Below are 25,493 nucleotides of genomic sequence, written 5' to 3'. Positions count from 1 at the left end.
CCACCTTCTCCAGGAAGCCAACCCCAGCCTCCCCAGTCACTTTGTCCCTCGCTGAGCACTCTCCATTGTACTCCTACATCCACGTGCTCTATGACTATGGTTCCAGTAAGGAATTGGTACAGTTGGCTGTCTGAGAATTCTTCAAGAAAGTTTGCTAAAAAAGAAAAACAAGAACAAAACACAGGTTTCTCAGTCTATTCCCAAATATGCTGATTTAATTAGAACCCGTACTTTCTATGGGCTCCCCAGGTGAGTCTTCTGTCCAAACAAGTATGGGAATTGCGACCATACACCATTCCGTTTCACTTATGCTACACTAAGCTATGTTTATTTTCTAAAGAGATGTTAACACCATTTTCTCACCTCTGTTTTTTATTTTAAAGCTGACATCAATTGTCCGTTATGTCTACTGTCATTCCTGCTTCTAGCACAAAACTGTCATCAAAATAGGTACTCAATAAATATTTAAAGTCAATGAAGAAAAGATATGCATGAAAGTCAGAAAGAATACGGCCAGCTATGATGGCTCCCGCCTGTAATCCCAGCACTTTGGGAGGCCAGGGCAGGCGAATCACCTGAGGTAAGGAGTTTGAGACCAGCCTAGCCAACATGGCAAAATCCCGTCTCTACTAAAAATATAAAAATTAGCCAGGTGTAGCGATGGGCACCTGTAATCCCAGCTACTCAGGAGGCTGAGGCAGGAGAATCACTTGAACCCAGGAGACAGAAGTAGCAGTGAGCTCAGATTGCACCACTGCCTGTCAGCCTGGGTGACAGAAAGAGACTCCGTCTCAAAAAAAAAAAAGTAAGAAAGACTAGAAAAAGACAGACATTTGGCCTTTAAGACTAAAATTTGTGCTATGTCATTGAATAATTCTGATACATGGCATTTATACAGTACTTTAAAACTTATAAACTGTCTTCCCAAATGTTACTGCAGTTGATCCAACTACCCCTTGGGGTGGGTAGGCAGGGTTTTTATTACTATCATAACCACCACAATTTATAAATTAGCTAACCTAATTAGCAAACTGAGGCTTTGACATGTTAAGAAATTTGCCCAAGTAAGAGAGGGTCAAAACCAAGTTTTAAAAATCCGGAAAGCTCCCTCTCGTTTCTTTCCCACCTCATCACTTTTTCAAAGGATTTCTGTTAAGTACAGTAAATGTGTTGTTTTCTTAGTTTAGATAGAGAGCAAAAATATTGGAGGTAGAAATAAATCTCATGTAAGAAATATACTTGTCTGTGAGACAGCCAGTGATAAATTTGTGGGTAAAAGAGAATCATTCCAGTCTAGCCATAGGAAGACAAATGTTTGCATTTGGCAGGGGAAAAAAAAGGATGATGATGGCAAATAAAGGCCCAGGAGTCTACAGATTTTGTCATTGCCTTCTGTGACATAATATCTGCAGTGATTAATGGAAACTTTTTGCACAGTGATATTTAATCTCTGAGTTAGGGGAGTTAGATGTAAACATTCAAGCAGTGGACAAAATTTCTCATCAAAAATGAGATCTGGGGACACAGGCCCTGGTTCGCAGAGATCGTGCAAATGGGAGAAATTTAGATAGTACAACAAGGTCGCCGAGGAACATGCACAACTATTCCTCAATTTACCCAACCGTAAATCCTGGTAGGATTTTTCTCTCAGGGAGGATGAGGCTCATTTTTCAACTCCCTGCACAATATGCTCACCCTGAAAGATGACGCAACCATGGATTGGATGGTTCCAAACTGGGGTTTTCAACAATGTGGGGTCATAGGCTGGGAAAGGGAGACTTTCAGGTATCATCACAAGGTTGCTCAATCATTTTCATACAGAAGAAACGTGATAGTACTTGGGAACTGTGACTCCGTCAGAGTCTAGGAGACTCACATTCAGTCAAGTTAGCAGCTTTTACATACTTCAGGCGCTGGGGGCTTCCTCTCTTCTTCTTCAACAATGTTTCACCAAACATAAATCAGAGCTGTCTCTCACCCTCTGCATTCACAACAAAGCACATGCTTACCAGGCCACACAGGCCAGTCCCGAGACCATCCTATGTCCCTCCTTCCTCCTTCTCAGCATCAACTCAACAGTAGACTGTGTCAGCCCGCCCTCTTCTCTTCATCCTCAGGCTATAGTCCTAGCTTTTACTTCAGGCTTTTTGGGGGAAGAAGGGTAGGGGAATAGTCATGACCATTGTCACAACCTCCTGAATAGTTTTCCTCCTTTCAGGTTTTTCTCTCCATTTCTTTCTCTACCTTCCTGCTTGAGTCATCGTGCTGAAGGAGACATGACCAAGTCACTTCTCTGAGTAAGAACTATCAGGAGCTCTCTGTCACTGCGAGAGAGAGAGAGAATCCTAAGTTGGCATGCCCTTCAAGTCCTTCATAGTCTGAGCCCAGCCTATCTGTCCACCCCACCTGTCATCTGCCCTCTTGCCCCCTCCCTTGACACTCCCTGTCCCTCTGGGCTTATTCACCATCCCTCCTATCCATATCACACTTGTTGAGGCTCCAGGCATTTATTCCTATTGCATAGCCCCATGACCCAGAAATTTACTTTGCCTGAGATACAGTTACAGTACATTTCCCAGCTTCCTTTGTGATTGGGAGAGGGAGGAACTCGTGAGTTCTGGCTTGAGGAATGTAAGTACTAAAATGTGCCATTTCCAGGACTGGTCCATAAAAACCTTCCATATGTGATTCTCCATACTCTTTCCCCCAAGCCAAAGTCTGTGAAAACCAGATATTGAAAAACTTAAGTGCATAAAACTTAGAAAAAGAAAGAGATTTTAGGCTATGTGTTTATATTCACTGCGTTTGAGAAATGCAAATAAATATCTCAGGCTATTTTGATTACTGGACTGTGATCCTTTATCTGCTACCTACTGTGAGATTAGACCATATGCATAATAGTTTCTAAATGATGTCAAGTCATTCCCCAAACCTTTAGTGGAAAACTACTATGTGTCAGGCACCGGGCTTTGTGCTGAGAAAACAAGGTTGAATATGACACAGGCCCTGACAACAAGATGCTTAAATGCTAATGGGAGGGGCATAGAAGTCATCGAAAAGTACAACATAGTGCAATGTGTGCTCTTGTAAAAGTAGGAGGCAGAGAGGAAGGAACTCAGGTTCCTTTCATCGTGTGGCTCAGCCATCTTCACAGGGGTGGTAGGAAAGACAAGAAAGGAACAAAGGTCTACCATAAAAATTCATGGAGAATAATGCAAGAGAGAGATAAATAGGGTAGATGTAAATACTCCCTAGAGGAGTCAACAAGAAAAGTAAGTATTGGCCTGGAAAAAAAGGGAGAGGTGGAAAAGATGACAAAGAAAACAGTACATAAAACCCCAGAGCAAGAGGAAGGATGGTGCATTGTGGAATCTGCAAGTACAATAGAAGCTCTTCCAAAGAGCTCTGCTTCACTGACTAATTGCCCTTTGCATTCTCAACCAGTGCTCTTTGTTCCCTGTAGAAACTGACAGATAACCATAGCACTCAGATGAGCCCAGGGCTAGTAGGCTACTCTCTAGTGTCAAAGATAAAGCCAGACACAAGTTAAAATGAGGACAGATTTAACGTAGTAATAACTATTGCAACAGAGAAAAGAGTCTAGCCGGAACTGCACTCAGCTTCAATTTATAAAGAGCTGATTGATCATTTTAAAGCGAGAATGAGAGAATGGGGAGTGAGGTGAGCAGGAGGTGAGTAGAGTTAGGGAAGTGAAAACTTACAACGAAGGATAAGTCGGTCAGTGTTTCTACAGGGAATAAAGAGCACCAGTTGAAGAATACAAAGAACAACCAGTTAGTGAAGCAAAGGTCTGTGGAAGAGCTTCTACTGTACTTACAGATTCTGCAATGCACCATCTTCCTCTTGGTCTGGGGTTTTGTGCACTGCTTTCTTTCTCTTCTCTCCGCCCCTCCCTTTTTTCCAGGCCAATACTTATTTTTCCTCATGACTCCTTTGGGGAGCATTTGCACCTACCCTATTTACTGGATCTGTTTTATTTATGTGTGATCAGGCCAGCCGTGTCTGCTAGCTGGCAATTATCAAAGTTAAGATTCCATCCTCCCACAGACACTGGAAGACAGAGGCCCTATCCTTAGGTGTTGGCTGAAACAAACAGTACATTTTTTTTGGCAGCCTTGAGTTTTCTTCAGCAGGCACTTTGAGCTGTTAGAAATGATGTTAGTGTTTGTTCAAGTCTATATAGAACAAGATTGAGGCCTAGTGGAGAAGAGAGCTCACGGGAGCCTGGCTAGAGTTTGGTCAAAGAGAGAGTCTTTGTCACTAGTCTGTCTGCTCACAATGTGTCTCCGAGTTGAGTGGTGTAATACACAACAAAGACTGAGCACTAAGGGAGCTTCATCACTGTCACTCCAAGCCATTGTTTTGCAGACAAGGAAGATCCTCCTTCCTATTACTTGGTGAACCCTTATCCGACGTTTACATCGCAGTGTAGACATTGCCACTTCCTTCAGAATGCCTTCCTTGACTCCCACCAAATTAGGATGGAATCTCCTGGTGTGCATGCCCATAGTGCCTGCAACCTCCCTAATGTTCTACCTTTTGTCTGCATGCTGACCTCGCTATTAGACTTGAAGTTCCCAAGAACGGGACCATTAGTCCAGCTCACAACTGCAGCCCCAGCACTTAGGACAGCAGCTGCCACTTGAAAGGCACCCAGTGAACACTAGCAGCATGACTTGGCAGCAACTGGCTCAAGTCACCCAGGGAAACTGGCACTTAGGACTCAGTGGGTGAGGTTGAGTCACAGCGTACCTTTCCATCCAATGGAAGGGCTCCTGGCTCCCTCTGCCACAGTGACAAAGTCTTCACAGGACCCTCTGTCTGTCCAGAGATCCCAAGGTGTCCCACACAGGCATTTCTTAGGGTGACAGTCCTGTCCCCAGGTCTCTCTCCCTACCCTCTATCCCCAGCATCCCCAAGGTCCATATCTCACAATCTCAAGAATCCAAGAAATAAATTTGTGGAGGGCTCCAATAACTGATAACAAAAATGTTGCCATCCAGGAATATTTCCATGAAGAAAGAAAAGTCATAAAGATATGATATGGTATTTTCTTCAATCTCTAACTATGCTCAGTTCTTCAGTGTTTACTGTCATGCATAACCTTGACCACTTTAAAGTTATTTTGTAGACTGTTCCTCAGTTCATGTTTGCCTGATGTTTCCTCATTATTGTATTTAGAACATACTTTTCTTTTTCACGAATACCAGAGAAATTATGTCTGTCCTTCTCAGTGGATCATTTCAGGAAATACACAATGTTGACAATTGTTTAACTTTTTATACTTATCATAGTGTGTATGTTTTCACATCTTTTCACACAGGGCAGGATGACAGGCTTCCTCCCACGGGGCAGCTCCAGCACCATGGCTGCCCAAAGCAAAGCAGTGAATAGGACCCTGGGGCCCTGTGAATACTTGGTGGGAAAGAGGCCAACACTGTCTGCCTTAAGTACAGGTCACCAGAAAGGTGGTACTGGCATTATGAATCTGCTGTGCCTACTTAAGTCAGCCTTGATAAGAAACCTAAGGGCTAGCTAGATGAGGAAATGGTGTTCACCTGTCACACACTATACCTGAGGATGGCAAAGATTGGAGTGATGCCAGATTGGGGTGATTGAAGTTGAGTAGAAAGCAGAGATAGAGAGCCAAGTGTGGGGGTGGGTAACTGTAACCCCAGCTACTCGGGAGGTTGAGGCGGAAGGATCACTTGAAGTCCAGGAGTTTGTGTTCAGCCTGGACAACATAGAGAGACCCTGTCTCTAAAAATAAATAAATTTATTTTTATTTAAAAAGAGAAAGCAGTAACTGATTTATGCACTTGACAAAGAGGGCACCCTTAGGTAAGAAGATGTTTTTAAATTTCACTTCACATTCACGAAAGCCTTTTTTCAGAGGCAAATTTCATGAACGAGGACAAATGACCTTCCATATCCTTGCTATGAATAGGAAAGGAATTTTTTCCATTTTAAGGAAATGTATGATTTTAATTAAAATGAGAACATTTGAGTGAGTTGCTAAGAAACAAGACCCTATCTGTAGCCATAGGAGCTTATGCCATTAACATCTGGCTATAGATGGGTTTCCTTGGAAACAATTCCTAGGCATTCTTAAGTGTTAACATGGAGCAAGAATAAAGCCTTCTTAATAGATGGAGATGAGGGCCATAAAAAAAGATTGCTAATTGAGCAAATTGACCAACCATAAAAGCAAGATATGCCAGCAAAAAATGATACTCAAGTACAATAACCTCTTTACAATCTGTTTTCTGCTCTGTTCTATTCTGTTCTCTTAGAGAAAAGTAGTACATTTTCATGGGGAAAGAATTCAGAGAGTGAGGAAGAGAATGAAGTTAAACATAGAGTTGTCCTTTTCTTCCTCCACCCCTCTGATTATTCTTCGGAATTAGCTACTATTAACTGCTTCATATATGTCCTTTGAGATATTTTCTATGTTGACACAAGCATGTATATAATATCTCTATTTTAAACAAATGAAAATTATATATCTTGTTCACAGACATGCCATTTTTTTTCCCTCTCTCTCACAATATGTCTTAGAGATCCTTCCATGTCAGGACATAAAGATCTACTTCATTCTCCTTGACACCTAGTTTGGACAAAGTTAAAAGAAAATCTATATAACCCATTCTCTGAATTGGCTTAGAGTGTTTGCATTGTTTGGCTATCACAAAGAAGGCTGCAATGAATATCCCTGTGGATATCTTTGCAGACCTTTTTAGGTCTATCTTTAGGGTAAATTCCTAAAAATAAAAATAGTTAAGTCAAATTTCATATGCATATTTTTATCACTATTGCCAAAATTACCCTCCAAATATATCAAACCAATTCATTCTCCCACCATCAGCATAGAAGGCTTCCTATTTCTGGCCCATACTCCCGTCCCTAAGTAACACTGGGTATCATGAAACCTAGAAGTCTTCATCAGTCCAATAGGATAGAATGATACATTATTTTTACATTTTGCATTCCTTTTATTTGGAAGGACATTATGCATCTTCTCATGTTTGCCCATTTACATTTCTTTTTTAATGGATTACCTGTGTGTGGCCTTTGCCCACTATCCTATTATCTTTTTCTTATTTGTGCCTAAGCACTCTTTGCTTACTAAGGAAATTAGCCCTTTATGAATCTGAATATTTATTTGCTTTTGCTTTTTTTCTTTGAACAAAGATGTCAGTCCTGCCAGTATCACAGGGTTGCTCTCAGCCTTGGTTAAGATAATATATACAGGTTAGGTGCAGTGGCTCACGCCTGTAATCTCAACACTTTGGGAGGCTGAAGCAGGTGGATCACTTGAGGCCAGGAGTTCAAGACCAGCCTGGTCAACATGGCAAAACCCCATCTCTACTAAAAATACAACAATTAGCCGGGTATTGTGGCGTGCATCTGTAATCCCAGCTATCCAGGAGGCTGAAGCATGAGAACTGTTTGAAGCTGGGAGGCAGAAGTTTCAGTGGGCCAAGATGGCACCACTGCATTCCAGCCTGGGTAACAGAGCGAGAGTCTGTCTCAAAAAAAAAAAAAAAAAAAGGTACATATGAACATGTCTTTATTGATACAAAATCCTAACTAATGAACTAATGTATTTTTTTATTACATTCTTATTATCAAAGCAGGAGAGTCTGGTAGAAAAATTATACACTTTGGAATCTGAAGAATCCAGCTCAAATTCTGGCTCTGCCACTATTTGCTGAGGAGAAGAGTGACTTCGTGGCCCTTATTAATAGCCTCCTGTATCTGTGCCTTTTCCCCTATAACCCTTAGTCCCCTCCCACTCTGACCCTGGCCTCAGCAACGTGATTTGCATTGACCAATCAGGCAGTAGCAAGCTTGAAGCAGAGACTTGAAAAAGTATTCATGTTTCTGTTTCCTCCATTGCTTCTCTGCCATTGCTGTGAGAACATGTTCAAGTTAGCCTGAAAAGACCATGTGGACAGAGCCGCACTATCTCTGCCAAGTCTCCAGCCTTGTGAGAGATCCCAGCAGAGATCAGCAAAGCCATTCAGCTACCTGTAAACTCATGAGCAGTACCAAGTCACTGATTTAGGGAGTGGGTATTTGCTCATGCAGCCATAGCTAAATGACATATTATCTATGAGATTAACCTCATTGTATCTCAGTTTTCAAATTTGTGAATGTTGAAGATAATACCACCTTTATAGAACTATTTTAGGCAATAAAATAACATTCATCCCAGGAATGGTAACAGCCCAATGCTTACTATCAGCAAGGAAACTCAACTACGGGTAAAGTTTGGCAATGTCAGCAGTTGTTTCCGCAGCCCCATAACATAAAGCTATTGTTACAGTGTATGTTTATCTTTAAGATCATCTGCCAAAATTTCCAGGCCTGCCAAAAATTACTATGCATCCTCACACAAGTCACTTAACCTCTCTGGGTTTCCCACAGGCCCCTCCATCTTCTGCAACTTTCCTATCTGGCACATTTCCTTGGCTCTTAGACTCCATCTGGGTTTGAAAAGGTTTGACTTTATCTCTTTGTTCAGAGACCTGAGTGCCCCCAGCCCAGCCCTTCCATCTTAGGCATCCCTCAACCTTTTATCAGAGTAATATTGCTAAAATGCAAGTTTACTTTTGCAATTGACTACTTCGGCTTCAGTGGCTTCCTCTAGCCTTAAGGAAGAAATCCACTCTCTAATGCAGGGAACCCAAGTCCCATTCAACCTCTCTGGCCTCTTCCCTCACCACCTGTGCCAACTTGCATATCGTCACACAGCTCCCAAGGTGTGCCTGCTCAAGGTCTCTGCTGTTTTCTCTGCATTAGAGTAAGCTTCCCATTACCAACTCTCCACTTTGGGTGTCTGGTCAGTTTCAACCCCTAGGAAGCCTTTCCTATCTCCAGGCTTCTCAATCTCATCACTATTGACATTTGGGGCCAGATAATTCTTTGTTATGGGGTGCTTTTCTGTGCATATAGGATATTTAGCAGCATCCCTCACTGGCCTCTACCCACTAGATTCTAGAAGCACCCCTCCCAACTTTTGACAACCAAAAATGTCTCCAGACTTTAACAAATATCTCCTTGGAGCAAAATCACCCCCAGTTGAAAACCAATGCCATAACTCCATTCCCACATGCACCCCCAAAAGCAGATTCAATGTTCTTAGACATCCTAGGCCTAACTCTACTCAAATATTTATGATGTTCTATAGTCAACATCTGATCCCAGTCTGTCTTTCCCACTAGACTGACTATCTGAGGACAAAAATTGTGCCTTTGGTCTCTATATGCCTTTGCCCACCTTCTAGAACAGGGAAATTGTCCAATGAATACTTGTTAAAGGGGTGTGTGTGTGTGTGTGTGTGTACATAATAGCAATGTAGAAATGGGGAACTGAGGTTCCCAAATCTATCTGCACATTACAATCACCAGAAATATTTTTAAAACACAAATTCCTAGCTATGTGCCTAAACTCCTGAATAAGGATCTCAGGGAGCAGGAATCCAAGAATGTTTACTGTTTAAACTACAGGGTGATTGTAATGCAGCCAGCCCACAGAAACAACAATCCATGACAATGATCCGTGAGACAACCATTCATAGACAAAATCGAGGCAACCAACCTTCACCATCTTTGCAGACCATCCGACAATGCCCACCTCCATCACTGCAAAAAAAAGTGAAATATTCCTCCAAAGAAATCCTTCTGCCCCCAAAGTGTAAGTTGGTTGTTTCAAAAGGTGAGTAAGGAAGCACTCAGGAAGCCTCCAGAAAAGGCTCGGAGAGCCTCTATATATAGTCAGAGGAATGTCTGTGGCATTTATGAAAATATTCCTTTGTGAAGCAGAGCATTTGAATCCTCCTTGGCTACCTATTCCCATAGCCTCCCCATGGCCAGTAGAGCCCTGTTCCTCCATAGAACACAGATGGCTCCTTTCTCAGGTGGCCTGTTCATTCTCAGTAGCCTGTCTTTTCAACAGAACTCAGAGGAATTGTGAGGAGATAGATGTAGAATGTCTGCTTGCCCCCTGAAGGAAGCGAATGACAGCCCAGGCTAGTTATTTCAAAAATGTGTACCATCCAGTGCAATGCTTACCATACATTTAAGGCTAGTAGGGTTGGAGCTGGTGAAAATCTCTCTGTAACAGGGCTATAGAGTTCAGGCCTGAAAGAATGACTCATGGCCAGATATTCATGAGGAGGCAGGACAAGGAGAGTGGAAATGGATGAGAAAGTTGACAGGTTTGCAGAGAACATCCTCATTTCCTCTGCCCTGACAGGCTGGTAAGTACATGTTAACAGCATAAGGCACTATCAGTGATGGAGCTGGCATGAGGTCCTCCCCCTCCCACTGGGGGAAACCAGCCATCTCTGGAATCTTTAATGATGCTATCACTTTCTGAAAGCAAAGTCTCCATCAGAGCTCCTTTCAGTCCAGGATGTCTGCATGTGTTTGCTAGGACTACTATAACAAAGTACCACACACTGGGTGTCCTGAACAACAGAAACTTCTTATCTCACAGTCCTGGAGGCTGGAAGTCCAAATCAAAGTGCCAGCAGGCTTGGTTCCTTCTGAGGGTTGTGAGGAAAGGATCTGTTAAGGCCTCCCTCCTTGGCTGTAAATGGTCATCTTCTCCCTATGTCTCGTCACATGATCTTCCCTCTATAGAGGTCTGTCACCAAATTTCCCCTTTCTAGAAGGAGGTCATCATATTGGATTAGGGCCCATTCTAATGATCTCATTTTAACTTGATTACCTATAAAAAGACCTTATCTCCCCTAAGCTCACATTCTGAGGTAATGAAGGTTAGGGTTTCAACATATGAATTGGGGTGGGGGGCTCACTTCAACCCATAGCAATGTCTGACTCCTCTGTCCCACTCTGTCAGTTTCCCCTCACTTCTCCACTTCCTGAGTATGCCCGACTGACTTTCTCTTTTCGCCTTCTCCAGACTCCTCAACACTTTTTGCAGAGACTGTGTGTCTCATCCTTCCAAACAAACTGTGATAAACTGGGAGGATCATGAGCTCTTGGAGAAAACAGACCTGGGTTTAAATCTGGATTCTAAGCTGTACTAGTTATGTGCCTAGAACAAGTTACTTCATCCCTCTGAGCCCATTTTCTCATTTTACGGTAAAGATGTGCGTGGTGAACCACATATTTAAAATGTTGCCAGTTACTTCTGTATCCAGTGAGAGCCAGGAGTCACCAAAGAGCAAATTCTGATGTTGTTGGGAAAATAATCACTTTAGTGGCTTTCTTGAGCTTACCAACAGAAAGTGAGTTCTCACCTAATTCCCTGGAGGAAGGGTGTAAGAGCCCTTCTGTGTCTGGTCATAGTCAGGTCCTTCATCATACCACATGGTGTGGTCCCTGAGAAGGAGACGAACACATTTTCATAGGGCTAGGAAGGATCCTTAGCATAAAAGGCTAAAAATCATCCACTCCCTCCTTTCCAGGTATAAAGCAGGACTTCGCAAACAACCTGTAGGGAATAACATTTTTTAAAAATTTTCAATTGACCACAGACTTATACTTTTGGAAAATGCAATAAAAATGTACTGTTAAATATTAAAAGGACAAACAAAATGGAAGCCACTATTTTTTATTCAATTCAACAGATATAAAAATAACTCTGTAAAGTTGCTGTGAAATTTCTAAATGTTTACCATTAATTGCTAAATGTATCTTTTTATAAGCTAGTAACAAAAAGCTTGTGGAAAGGCCCCCAGCCAAGCACTAAATTTGAATTAACACCAATTTAATGTATAATGAAAGAGTCTTCAGCCCAAGGCATTTATCTGTGGGGTGATGGGTGATTGGGGTTAGTGCAATACTAAAATTACAGTATTCAGCTCTGGCATTCAAAATCAGGTTCTTTTTTTCCATCCACAGCAAGAAAATAGACTTGAAAGTCAAGCCCTTGTTCCTAAGAGGAGGAATGAGTAGCTCCCGTTGCCTCTTTCTACCTTTGAAATACCAAGATGCAAGCATGAAAGATGAGATCGCAGTTTTGCTTTATGTACAGAGTAAGGAGAAGGTAGCCCACCTTTCAGCTTGGTGTGTACATTATTATTAATATTGAATAGCAGACTATTCATAGAAATAGCATCTCTCTTATTTAATGATTAACAACTTAAAAAGTGTTTTTACATCTATGATGTACATTTATGTCTCATTTACCCTAAAGTCATACTTTTGTCCCCATTTTACAGATGAAAACAGAAGCAACAACTGAATCAAGGCATTCTCACCTTTCCCAAGCTTGGAGGGAAGGTGAGACGTTTTCCACAGTCTGTAATGGGAGGGTCTTTGTCCAGATTACATCTGGGAACAGAGTAAGGAAGTAAACGGTGGAGTAGGAGAGACCTTGCATCTTAGTGGGAAGTCATCATTTGTTATCACCATCTTCACCATCATCATTCACCAGCATCTTTTTGGCCCTATTATTTCTAGGATCCTGCAGCAGGCAAATGGAGGACAACAGGAGATAAGGCAAGGTCCCTGCCATCAAGGACCTGACAGCCGGCTATGTGATTCTGGGCAAGTCACTAAGCTTGATTTTACAACTGCAAATTGAGATAATAAAATTGTCTACCTTGGAGTGTTGTTATGAGGATTAAACCATAAAATGCACACGAAGTGCTTAGCACAATCCAAGGCCTGCAAAGCCCACAAGGCCCAGTAAACGTCCCCTAAGTATTCATAATTAATGCTATACAAATTAGCCAAAAATAGATCTGTTTGCTAATTACAATGACTAACAAGTCATTTTGCATTTAGTCATTTTCCACATGGCTTCATTTGTCTTTGAAATACCTACTCTTTCTGAGACATGTAAAAATTCACTAAATAAAGTTAAGAATTTTTTAATTGCTAAAATGAATAACCAAATGTCACCTGAAGAGAAGGACTCTAGAGAAACAGCAAAGGCATATCTCCGGAGCATCTTGATATCACATTTTTTATCCAGCAACAAGCACTTTCAGCAAGTTGATAGCAAACTCTGTTTCCATTCTGTGTTTGAGAAATTTTGCTCCAAGGGAGAGATAACTGCTTCCTGCCTGTCCCAGCTATGGTGGAACCTAGTACAGCCTGTGGGGAAGGAGGAGCTGGGGAATTTGTGTCTCAGAGAGAAGTCAATTGAAAAGTCAGGCAGGCTCAGCACGGAGGCTGAGAGGAAAAATATATATGGAAAACTGGAGTGAGAGGGGAGAGTTGTCCAGACTTTCCAAGAGAGACTGGATCTCTGTGCCAGGAAGCCAGGACGCCACTGGAGACAACTCTGCTGGGAAAACTTCACTGGGCAGCATAACACGACAGAAAACAGGCTCTCCTAGCAAAAGCCCCATGGTGAATGCCTCCAGCACCTCCTCCAGGCTCCTCTGAGTTACACAAGGCCCATTTTCTTCCACTGTGGCAGTCTTGGCAGCAGAGAATGGGACAGTCTCCTGAGCCCCTCAGATGATTCTATTATATCCCAGGCTTTCCATCATTACCCTTACTGAGAGTCATTTGCAATATGTTGGTAGTGTGAACCATCAGATCAGTCCTTCAGGCAGGGAAACCAACAATTACATTTGGCCCTGAGTGCTCAGGGAGGAGGACGCAGGTGCCAGGTTGGCATGAAGAGGCGGAAAGACTTCTCCAGGGGGCTCCATCCTGCCCCTACTTCCATTCTCCAGGTAGAGAGGATGTGACTCCCCTTGTTTACATCCTCAAGCTTCCCCTCCCATTGATTTGCTCCTCTCTCAGTACCTTTCTATTCACTGTGGCATAATTCCACCTTGTCAAAGTCTGTAGAGAAAGGCCAATAGAGAGGGCTTCTTTCTGAGCAGCAGAAAACCTGGCTTCTGGCCCTGGCTCTGTAACTAATTTGTTATGTGTCTTTGGACTGGTCCTTTTCCCTCTCTAGGCTCCAAAAGGGTTGACCAGGGGACCTCTACAATCATCTAGTCTGGCCCCATAACAGAATCAGACTGGGTTTGTTGAGTTTTTTTATGTGATTGGTTGGTTTTGGGTTTTGGGGTGTGTGTGTGTGTAGTAATTGTAGAAAAACATTTAAGATGAGATCTATCATTTTAACAAAATTTTAAATGTACAATATAGTGCCATGAGTTATAGGCACATTGTTTGTGTTTTCGTGGTCAAACTATCCACTGTTCCATCCACCCTGGAGACCAGCAAACCATGGCATCCTGTGGGAGCCTGAGACAGCACACTTCCTGCTGTAGGCGCCCACTGGTATCACCTAGGTTCCAACCTGCCAAGGGACAGAAGGACAGAGATAAGCGGGATGGGGAGCTTGATGGGAAAGGATCTAACAGGTCCTTCTTCCACCACTAGGTGTCACTGTTCCACCTTAAACATCCCTCTTTAGATTCTCCAGCAGAGGAAGCAGTGACTCAAAGCTCTCTTGGATTCTTGGCACTTGGATCTAGTTAGCATCTACCTTTCTGGACCCTTTCCCCAACACTCAACACGATTACTTAAACGTGTCTGTCCATCTCCCTTCCCTGCCTGCCAGGTCTGTGGACCTGACCACTGACATAGAATGTGAGGTATACATCTGCCCAAGCTGATGAGCCTAGCCCTTTACATTTGTTCTCATTCAGTCATGAATTTAATGAACCCTTGCCATGTTCCAGGCCCCATGCTAAGAGCTGAAGACTCAAAGAAGAAAAGCATACTCCCTGTCCTCAAGAGTAATGGCCACATGGCTGCTATTCCGTTACACAAGGCCCAGTTCCTTCCACTGTGGCAGTCTTGGCAGCAGAGAGTGGGACAGTCTCCTGAGCCCCTCAGATGATTCTAATACATCCCAGGCTTTCCATCATTGCCCTTACTGAGAATCATTTACAATGTATCTTTAGTTCAAACCATCCGATCAGTCCTTCAGGTGGGAAAACCAACAATTGCACTTGGCCCTAAGTGGTTAGGGAGGAGGACACAGGTGCCAGGTGGCATGAAGAGGCAGAGAGGCTTCTCCAGGGGGTCCATCCTGCCCCCATTTCCATTCTCCAGATAGAGAGGATGTGACTCCCCTTGTTCACATGCTCAAGTCCACATGCTATTACACACATGTTGCTATTACTGTAACCTAATGAGAAAGCACTGAAATGAAGGACTCCATGCCATGAGCATATAGATGAAGGAGCCATCAGGCCTGCGTTGGATAGGTAGGGAAGCTACAGAAGGGCGGTAGCATTTGGGCTGAGACTTGAAAAATGCATGGGTCTTGATGGGTAAAACACTGGGAAAGAGTATCCCAGGAAAAAAAGAACAGCATAGGTAAATAGGCCAGCCTACTAAGCTTAAAGTAGGTTTTTCCTATGTAAAGACAAACCATATGAAAATCAATTTTGGCCCAATTACCTTGCATGCAAGAGAATGAGGCTCCTGCTCCATTCTTAGATACTATCACTATTTTCTGTCTGACATTGGGGAGCAGAGATGTTACTTTTCACTTTTTGTATCCTCAAAATTGACCACAATTGAAGGTGCAAAATATTATATTTTGAGTGAATGAAAAATTCACCTTACCAGCTAAGCTAAGTCACTACAAGGCTATCAGATTTTGAAGAGATTTTTTCAAAGGGGAAACTGAGGCATGGGCCCACCAGTAGGAGAGCCATGCATGCCTCCTGGTGCTCCCTGCAGAGCCTGCACGAGCTGATTCCCTTCTTCCAGGTAAATGAGTCTGCAGATTTCTCGGGATCAGAGAAATGGCTGCACCTTTTTATTTCCAGAGATTCTCCTCACTCTTCTTTCAGGAACACTGCTCTGGGGGACCTGAGAAACTAAAAATGTAATGAGAACTTAAAAGCTCTGTGTTCTCACCAAAGTTGAATCAAGAGCAGAGAGCAAGGTCATCTATATGCTAATCTCACAATATAGACCCCTTAGACTTTGGCAGAAGAAGTGATTTTTTTCCTCCCAGAAAATCATTATCAAGTATTTGCTTCTGCCAAAACTTATTAGGAGCTTTGGCACCTGATATAGTATACTATATGCCACGGGTGACGGGAGGAGTAGAACGTGCAAGAGACAGGAAGGGAAATGTAAAGGGACAAGAATAACTCTGACTCTGAGCAGAATGTTATTAATATTGGCTGTGGAAAGTTTGGTCGTGGGTGTGGGAGGAAGGAGGTCAAGGTAGGCAGAAATAAATTCTGAGTCAGAGAGTGATTGTGTCCTGTCTCTGCCAAAATTCTTCCATAGATAGCCTCATTTCCCATGGAATAAAGTCCAAACTCCTTAGCCCAGCATTTATGGCCACCATGACCTAGCCCTGACCCATCTTTTCAACCTTTGCTCCCAGTACTTTCATTGCTTGCCTTTCACGCCAGCTGAATGGTCCCATGCACCCTCATCAGAAGTGTCCATTGGGTCCCAGCTACTCCTCAGGCTCAGCTCCTAGGGATCTCCTTATAGGCATACCTCAGCAAGCATCCACATTTCCAGATGGACTGTGCTCTCATGCCACATTTCATTTCCTTCTTTAATTGGCAAGCTCCTCTTTAACTTTCAACATCTCCCTTCTTGGAAGCCTTCCCTGATCATACCCACAGTTGAGCTTCAGGACTCTTATCTTGCACACCTTGTACATGCAATTTTTATAACTCTTATGACTCTGCTGAGAAAGTGTTAGTTAGTGTATCTCTAAACTCTGAGCCTGTCTTTTAATGACAGACAGCTGGTGCTCATGTTAGAGCACCAGCTCTAGCATAAAACTTAACATATGTTAATTAATATCTAGGAATAGAGTTCTCAAGGACAGAGACCATATGTTTATCTTTGTGTCTCCAATCTCTTGACCATGGCTTGGCATGGAGAAAGACTTCAACACATGCTGGTTGAATTAATACATGAAAGTATGGAGGGATAATGCAAAATAAATATTTGCCAATTAATTTCCAAGTTTTAATACAACTTAGCTTCTTCATTTTGTTTAGTTAATTGAAAGGACTACCCACTTTGTGCATCTAGTCTTTTCCATATCTGAGCTCCTAGCTACCTGTGCTAAAAGCATGTCTCATATGTCCAGGTAAAACACTTGCTCTCTGAACGAGTCTCCTGTTGTAACACTACCCTTTTACAGAAGTGGGGGTCAGTTAAAAAAAAATCTATTCAATAGGTTTTTACTTAGTATCTACTATATACCAGGCACTATGCTTCCATCAGAGCTATGGCAGTGAATAAGACAATTCCAACCTTTACTTTTTGGAGTGTACAGCCCAAAGAATAGACATCAAATCAATAAATACAAATATGAAGGGTGTCTGAAAGGCAAAGTAGAGGAACACCAAACAGAGAGCCTAATCTAGTCTTAAGGAGTTCAGGGAAGGTTTATCAGGGAAAAAAACATTTAATCCAGGATTAAAAGATAAGTAAGATTAGCCAGGCTTAGAGTAGAGGAAAAAGCAAGGGTTCAGAAGTTAACCCAGGCATCCTAGGCTAGCTGGCTGCCCTTCTTGCCTCCCCTGCCCCATCTCCAATCCAATAATTACAACTACCTTTTTCTGAAACACATCACTTTCTCCTGTTATTAGCATTGGATATTTCAACGCTAATATCAGTTACCAACTAGACTACAAACTAAAAGGAAAGTTAGGCAGCCACATGAAAAGGATCATTATGAGGCCGGGCGCGGTGGCTCAAGCCTGTAATCCCAGCACTTTGGGAGGCCGAGACGGGCGGATCACGAGGTCAGGAGATCGAGACCATCCTGGCTAACATGGTGAAACCCCGTCTCTACTAAAAATACAAGAAAATTAGCCGGGCGAGGTGGCGGGCGCCTGTAGTCCCAGCTACTCGGGAGGCTGAGGCAGGAGAATGGCGTGAACCCGGGGAGGCGGAGCTTGCAGTGAGCCGAGATCGCGCCACTGCACTCCAGCCTGGGGCACAGAGCAAGACTCCGTCTCAAAAAAAAAAAAAAAAAAAAAAGTCTGGGCCTTCTAGGCCGGGCGCGGTGGCTCACGCCTGTAATCCCAGCACTTTGGGAGGCCGAGGCGGGCGGATCACAAGGTCAGGAGATCGAGACCACGGTGAAACCCCGTCTCTACTAAAAATACAAAAAATTAGCCAGGCGCGGTTGTGGGCGCCTGTCGTCCCAGCTACTCGGGAGGCTGAGGCAGGAGAATGGCGTGAACCCGGGAGGCGGAGCTTGCAGTGAGCCGAGATCGCGCCACTGCACTCCAGCCTGGGCGACAGAGCGAGACTCCGTCTCAAAAAAAAAAAAAAAAAAAAAAAAAGAAAAGGATCATTATGGTCAGACAACCAACTAATACCAGGGCAAGTACTGACAGTCCCGAGTCCCTGAAAAGCCATCTGTCTCGGGCAAATCAGGAGAGTTGGTTGCCCTGCACTAAGGCCACAAGCCACTACTAGGATGTACCAGTAGCAGCTCAGCACATATATTTATAATATTTATTCATTAATTCATTTGTTCAATGTCCTGAACATATACGTAAAGAACTGAACACCGAAAATATACTAATGTACAAACATGTGCATACATTGTTTTACTTTTCTCTGTCCGTTAGTTGGAAAAAGAGCTAGCAAAAACATGAGTCTATGTTTCTATTGTTCAACCTCAGATGAATAAATAAAACTATCCCTCTAATGGGGCAGAAGATGACAAAGAATTTTCTTAAAAGGAAGCATCATGGTTTGCACTGGAGCCCAGGAACCTGGTTCTAGTCCAGATGATGGTGCTCTGGGTGGTTGGTTTATCTATAAAAAAGAGACTGATAACAATACTGATGCCAGTTTGCAGAATTTTTGTGAAGACTAAATGACGCCAAGTGGATAAGAAGGCTGTGTAAATTTAAAAGCATGGAGGAAATGTTAGCATCTTAGGCTTTAATAGTCTGTGAACTGCATCATAGACTCATTAACTTTATTAGAAATTCCTAATGGTGGGCAAGTTCTGCTTCTGGCGTGGTGACACAAAGGCAACCACTTTTTAAAAAAGATTTGCATATTGCAGTTTTTATGAATTTTTTAGTAATAAAAATGTTTGTGCATTTTTGTGAGGTGCATGTGACCCATTGTTAAATGCATAGAATGTTAAAGATCAAGTCAAGGTATTTAGGGTATACATCACCTTAGTATTTATAATTTCTATGTGTTGGAAACATCTCAAGTTCTCTCTTCTAGCTGTTTTGAAAATACTATAGTTACCCTACTCTGCTATTGAATATTAGGACTTATTCCTTCTATTTAACTGTATGTTTGTACTTATTAACTAACCTCTCTTTATTCTCTTACCCCTACCCCTTAGCCCCTCCACACACACACCTTTTCCAGCCCTCTGATAATTATCATTCTACTATTTACCACCATGAGATCAAGTATTTTAGCTCCCATATATGAATGAGAATGTGCTATATTTGTCTTTCTGTGTCTGGCTTATGTCACTTAATATAATAACCTTCAGTTTCATCCATGTTTCTCTAAATGACAGGGTTTTATTCTTTGTTCACATGGCTGAGTAGTATTCCATTGTGTATATACCACATTTTCTTTATCCACTCATTCATTGACGGACACGCAGGTTGATTCCATACCTTGGCTATTGTGAATAGTGCAGTGATAGACATGCAAGTGCAGGCATCCCTTTGATATACTTTCTTTCCTTCTATTGGATACTCAGTAGTGGGATTGCTGGATTGTATGTAGTTCTATTTTAAGTTTTGTGGTGACTATACTAATTTTTCCATAGTGACTATACTAGTTTACATTCCCACCAACAGTGTAATACAAGAGTTCCCTTTTCTCCATGTTCTCACCAGCATCTGTTATTTTTTCTTTTCAATAACAGCCGTTCTAACTGGGGTAAGATGATATCTCACTGTGGTTTTGATTTGCAATTTCCTGATAATAAACAATATTGTGGTTTATTTTTTTTTTCATATACCCATTAGCCGTTTGTATATATTCTTTTTTTTTTTTTTTTTTTTTTTTTTGAGACAGAGTCTCGCTCTGTCACCCAGGCTGGAGTGCATTGGTGCAATCTCAGCTCACTGCAGGCTCCGCCTCCCGGGTTCATGCCATCTTTCCTGCCTCAGCCTCCCGAGTAGCTGGGACTACAGGCGCCCACCACCACTCCTGGCTAATTTTTTGTATTTTTAGTAGAGACGAGGTTTCACCGTGTTAGCCAGGATGGTCTCGATCTCCTGACCTTGTGATCTGCCCGTCTCAGCCTCCCAAAGTGCTGGGATTACAGTCGTGAGCCACTGCGCCAGGCAAGCCATTTGTATACATTCTTTTGAGAAATGTCTACTCATGTCCTTTGCTCATTTTTTAATGGGATTATTTGGTATTTTACTGCTGAGTTGACTTCCTTGTATATTTTCAGTATTAGTACCTTGTCAGTGAATAGTTTGCAATATTTTTCCCATTAAATAGGTTGTCTCTTCACTCTTGATTGTTTCCTTTGCTCTGCAGAAGTTTTTAGTTTAATATAGTCCCATTTGTGAATTTTTGTTGCCTGTGCTTTTGAAGTCTTAGTCATTAACTTATATGAGTTCATTTTTATATGATGAGAGATAGGAGCTTAGTTTTATTCTTTTGCATATGGATATCCAGTTTTCCCAGCATCATTTATTGAAGCAGGTTTCCTTTCCCCAGTGTATGTTCTTGACAATTTGGTCAAAAATCACTTGACTTTATTTCTGGGTGGATTTATTTCTGGGTTCTCTATTCTGTTCCATTGGTCTGTGTGTCCATTTTTATACCAATGTCATGCTGCTTTGGTTACTATAGCCTTGTAATATATTTTGAAGTCAATGTAATGTGATACCCCCAGCTTAATTTTTTTAATTTTGTGTTCAGGAGTACATGGGCAGGTTTGTTATATAGGTAAACTTGTGTCATGGGGGTTTGTTGTACAAATTGTTTCATCATCCAGGTATTAAGCCTAGTATCCGTTGGTTATATTCATGTTCTCTCCCTCCTCCCCAACCCCCGCTACCCCCAATAGGCTCCAGTGTCTGTTGCTCTCCTCTATGTGACCATGTGTTCTCATCATTTAACTCACAGTTGTAAGAACATACGGTATTTTCTTTTCTGTTCCTGTATTAGCTTGCTAAGGATAATGGCCTCCAGTTCCATCCATGTCCCTGCAAAGGGGATGATCTCATTCCTTTGTATGGCTGCATAGTATTCTATGGTGTATATGTACCACATTTCTAGTCTGTCATTGATGGTCATTTAGGCTGACTTCAAGTCTTTGCTATTGTGAATAGTGCTGCAATGAACATACACATGGATATGTCCTTATAATGGAGCGATTTATATTCCGCTGGGTATAAATCCAGTCATGGGATTGCTGTGTCAAATGGTATTTCTGTTTTTAGGTCTTTTAGGAATTGCCACACAGTCTTCCAAATGGTTGAACTAATTTACACTCCCACCAACACCATATAAGCGTTCCATTTTTTCCGCAACCTCTCTAGCATCTGTCATTTTTTTACTTTTTCCAATAGCCATTCTGACTGGTGTGGGATGGTATCTCATTGTGGTTTGATTTGCATTTCTCTAGTGAGCAATGATGTTGAGTTTTTCTTCATGTGATTGCTGGCCATATGTATGTCTTCTTTTGAAAAGTGTCTGTTAATGTTCTTGGCACAGTTTTTAATGGAGTTGTTTGGCTTCTTATAACTATAAGTTCCTTATAGATACTGGATATTAGACCTTCGTGGGATGCATAGTTCACAAAAATTTTCTCCCATTCTGTACGTTGTTGGTTTACTTTGTTGATACTTTCATTTGCTGTACAGAAGTTCTGTAGTTTCATTAGATCCCATTTGTCAATTTTTGCTTTTCTTGAAATTGTTTTTGGCATCCACATCATGAAATCTTTGCCTGTGCCTATGTCCTGAATGGTATTGCCTAGGTTGTCTTCCGGAGTTTTTGTAGTTTTGGGTTTACATTTAAGTCTTTAATCCATCTTGAGTTAATTTTTATATATGGTGTAAGGAAGGGGTTCGATTTCACGCTTTTGCATACTGCTAGCCAGTTATCCCAGCACCATTTATTAAATAGCGAATCCTTTCCCCATTGCTTGTTTTTGTCAGGTTTGTCAAAGATCAGATAGTTGGAGGTGTGTGGCCTTACTTCTGGGTTCTCTATTATGTTCCATTGTTCTATGTCTGTTTTTGTACCAATGCCATGCTGTTTTGGTCACTGTAGCCCTGTAGTATAGATTCAAGTTGGGTAACATGACGCCTCCAGCTTTTTTTCTTTTTGCTTAAGCATGCCTTGGCTATTTGGGCTCTGCTTTGGTTCCATATGAATTTTAAAATAGCTTTTTCTAGTTCTGTGAAGAATCTCAATGGTAATTTAATAGGAATGACATTGAATCTATAAATTGCTTTGGGTAGTATGGCCATTTTTATGATATCGAGTCTTCTTATCCATGAGCCTGGAATGTTTTTCATTTGTTTGTGTCATCTCTGATTTCTTTGAGCAGTGTTTTGTAGTTCTTCTTGTAGAGATCTTTCACCTCTCTGGTTAGCTATGTTCCTAAGTATTTTGTTCTTTTAGTGGTAATTGTGAATGGGATTGTCAGCTTGACTATTGTTGGTGTATAGGAATGTTAGTAATTTTTGCACATTGATTTTGTATCCTGAAATTTTACTGAAGTTATTTATTAGCTGAAGGGGTTTTTGGGCCAAAACTGTGGGGTTTTCTAGATACAGGATTATGTTGCCTGCAAATAGAAATAGTTTGATTTCCTCTCTTCCTATTTAGATGTACTTTATTTCTTTCTTTTGCCTGATTGCCCTGGCCAGACCTTTTAATACTATGTTGAATAGGAGTGGCAAGAGAGGTCACTTTTATCTTCCGCCTGTTTTCAAGTGGAGCGCTTTCAGCTTTTTCCCATTCAGTATAATATTGGCTGTGGGTTTGTCATAGATGCCCTTATTATTTTGAGGTATGTTCCTTCAATACCTAGTTTATTGAGAGTTTTTAACATAAAGGAGTGATAAATTTCATCAAAAGACTTTTCTGCATCTATTGAAATTATCATGTGGTTTTTGTCTTTAGTTCTGTTTATGTGTTGAACCACATTTATTGATTTGCATATGTTGAACCAACCTTGCATCCTAAAGCCTACTTGATCATGGTGAATAAGCTTTTTGATATGCTGCTGGGTTTGTTCATTGAGGATGTTGGCATAAAGTTTTTTGTTGTTGTTTCTCTGCCAGGTTTTGGTATTGGCATGATTATGGCCTCACAGAATGAGTTAGGGATGAGATCCTTCTCAATTTTTTGGAACAGTTTCAGCAGGAGTGGTACTAGCTCTTCCCTTTATATCTGACAGAATTCAGCTGTGAATCCATCTGGTCCTGGGCTTGTTTTAGTTGGTAGGTTATTCATTACTGACTGATTTCAGAGTTCATTATTGGTCTGTTCAGGGATTCAATTTCTTCTTGCTCAGTCTTGGGAGGCTGTATGTGTCCAGGAATTCATTCATTTCATCTAGATTTTCTAGTTTATGTGCATAGAGGTATTCATAATATTCTCTGATGGTTGTTTGTATTCCAGCGGGGTCAGTGCTAATTCCCCCTTGTCATTTCTGATTGTGTTTATTTGAATCTTCTCTCTTTTCTTCTTTACTAGTCTACCTAACAGTCTATTTATTTTATTGTGCTTTTTCAAAAAAACAGCTACTGGATTCATTGATCTTTTGAATTGTTTTCTGTGCCTCAGTCTCCTTCAGTTAAGCTCTGTCTTTGGTTATTTCTTGTCTTCTGCTAGCTTTGAGATTTGTTTGCTCTTGGTTCTCTTGTTCTTTTAGTTGTGATGTTAAGTTGTTAACTTGAGGTCTTTCTAACTTTTTAATGTGGGCATTTACTGCTATAAATTCTCCTCTTAACACTGCTTTAGCTGTGTCCCAGAGACCCTGGTATGTTGTAGCTTTGTTCTACTTAGTTTTTAAGAACTTCTTGATTTCTTAATTTCATTATTTACCCAAAACTCACTCAGGAGAAGGTTACTCAATTTATGTGTAATTGTATGGTTCTGAGTGAATTCCTTAGTCTTGATTTCTAATTTGATTTTGCTGTGGTCCAAGAGATTGTTTGTTATGATTGCAGTTATTTAGCATTTGCCAAGGAGTGTTTTACTTTCATTTATGTGATCAGTTTTGGAGTACATGCCATGTGGCAATGAGAATAATGTATATTCTGTTGGTTTGGTGGAGAGTTCTGGAGATATCTATTAGGTCCATTTAATCCGGTGCTGAGTTCAGGTCTTGAATATCTTTGTTAATTTTTTGTATTGATAATCTGTCTAACATTGTCAGTGGGGTGTTAAAAGTGTCCCACTATTATTGTATGGGAGTTTATGTTTCTGTGTAGGTCTCTAAGAGCTTGCTTTATGAATCTGGGTGCTCTTGTGTTGGGTGTATATATATTTAGGATACTTATGTCTCCTTGCTGAATTGAAACCTTCACCATTATGAAATAGCCTTCTTTTCTGTTTTTATCTTTTTTGGTTTAAAGTCTCTTTTGTCTGAAATTAGAATTGCAACCCCTACTTTTTTCTGTTTTCCAATTGCTTGATAGATTTTTCTCCATCTCTTCATGTTGAGCCTCTGTGTGCCACTGATGTGAGATGGGTCTCTTGAAGAGAGCATATCAATGGATCTTGGTTCTTTATGTAGCTTACCACACTGTGTCTTTTAATTGGGACATTTAGCCCATTTACATTCAAGGTTGTACTGATATGTGTGGATTTGATCCTGTCATCATGATGTTAGCTGGTTATTATGTAGACTTCTTTATGTGGTTGCTTTATAGTATCACTGGTCTGTGTACTTCAATCTGGTTTTGTAGTGGCTGGTAATGTTCTTTCCTTTCCATATTTAGTGCTTCCTTCAGGAGCTCTTGTCAGGCAGGTCTGGTGGTAACAAATTCCCTCAGCTTTTGCTTGTCTGAAAAGGGATCTTATTTCTCCTTCACTTATTAAGCTTAGTTTGGCTGGATATGAAGTTCTTGGTTGGAGTTTCTTTTCTTTAAGAATGTTGACTATTGGCCGGGCTCGGTGGCTCAAGCCTGTAATCCCAGCACTTTGGGAGGCCAAGACGGGTGGATCACGAGGTCAGGAGATCAAGACCATCCTGGCTAACCCGGTGAAACCCCGTCTCTACTAAAAATACAAAAAACTAGCCAGGCGAGGCGGCGGGCGCCTGTAGTCCCAGCTACTCGGGAGGCTGAGGCAGGAGAATGGCGTGAACCCAGGAGGTGGAGCTTGCAGTGAGCTGAGATCCGGCCACTGCACTCCAGCCTGGGCGACAGAGCAAGACTCCGTCTCAAAAAAAAAAAAAGAATGTTGACTATTGGCCGGGCTCGGTGGCTCAAGCCTGTAATCCCAGCACTTTGGGAGGCCAAGACGGGTGGATCACGAGGTCAGGAGATCAAGACCATCCTGGCTAACCCGGTGAAACCCCGTCTCTACTAAAAATACAAAAAACTAGCC

General features: G+C 41.7%; 1 long non-coding RNA gene across 3 annotated transcripts in view; it reads right to left on the bottom strand.

Annotated features, from left to right (window-relative positions):
• LOC105468881 (uncharacterized) overlaps window positions 1–25,493 on the bottom strand; it is a 112,695-nt gene that overhangs the window by 5,978 nt on the left and 81,224 nt on the right. For 2 of the 3 annotated variants that reach the window (XR_011610969.1, XR_011610971.1), the window contains 2 exons: window positions 12,257–12,462; window positions 11,294–11,487 (listed from right to left, as the gene is read on the bottom strand). This is a non-coding gene — a long non-coding RNA (uncharacterized lncRNA). The remainder of the gene's footprint in view (window positions 1–11,293; window positions 11,488–12,256; window positions 12,463–25,493) is intronic. The other variant, XR_011610972.1, reaches the window with a different exon arrangement.

The sequence above is a fragment of the Macaca nemestrina genome, chromosome 12 (assembly GCF_043159975.1).
Source record: "Macaca nemestrina isolate mMacNem1 chromosome 12, mMacNem.hap1, whole genome shotgun sequence".
Classification (NCBI taxonomy): Eukaryota; Metazoa; Chordata; class Mammalia; order Primates; family Cercopithecidae; genus Macaca; species Macaca nemestrina.
The sequence above is the reverse complement of the archived record's forward strand: the minus strand, read 5'-3'. Positions and strand labels throughout refer to the sequence as shown.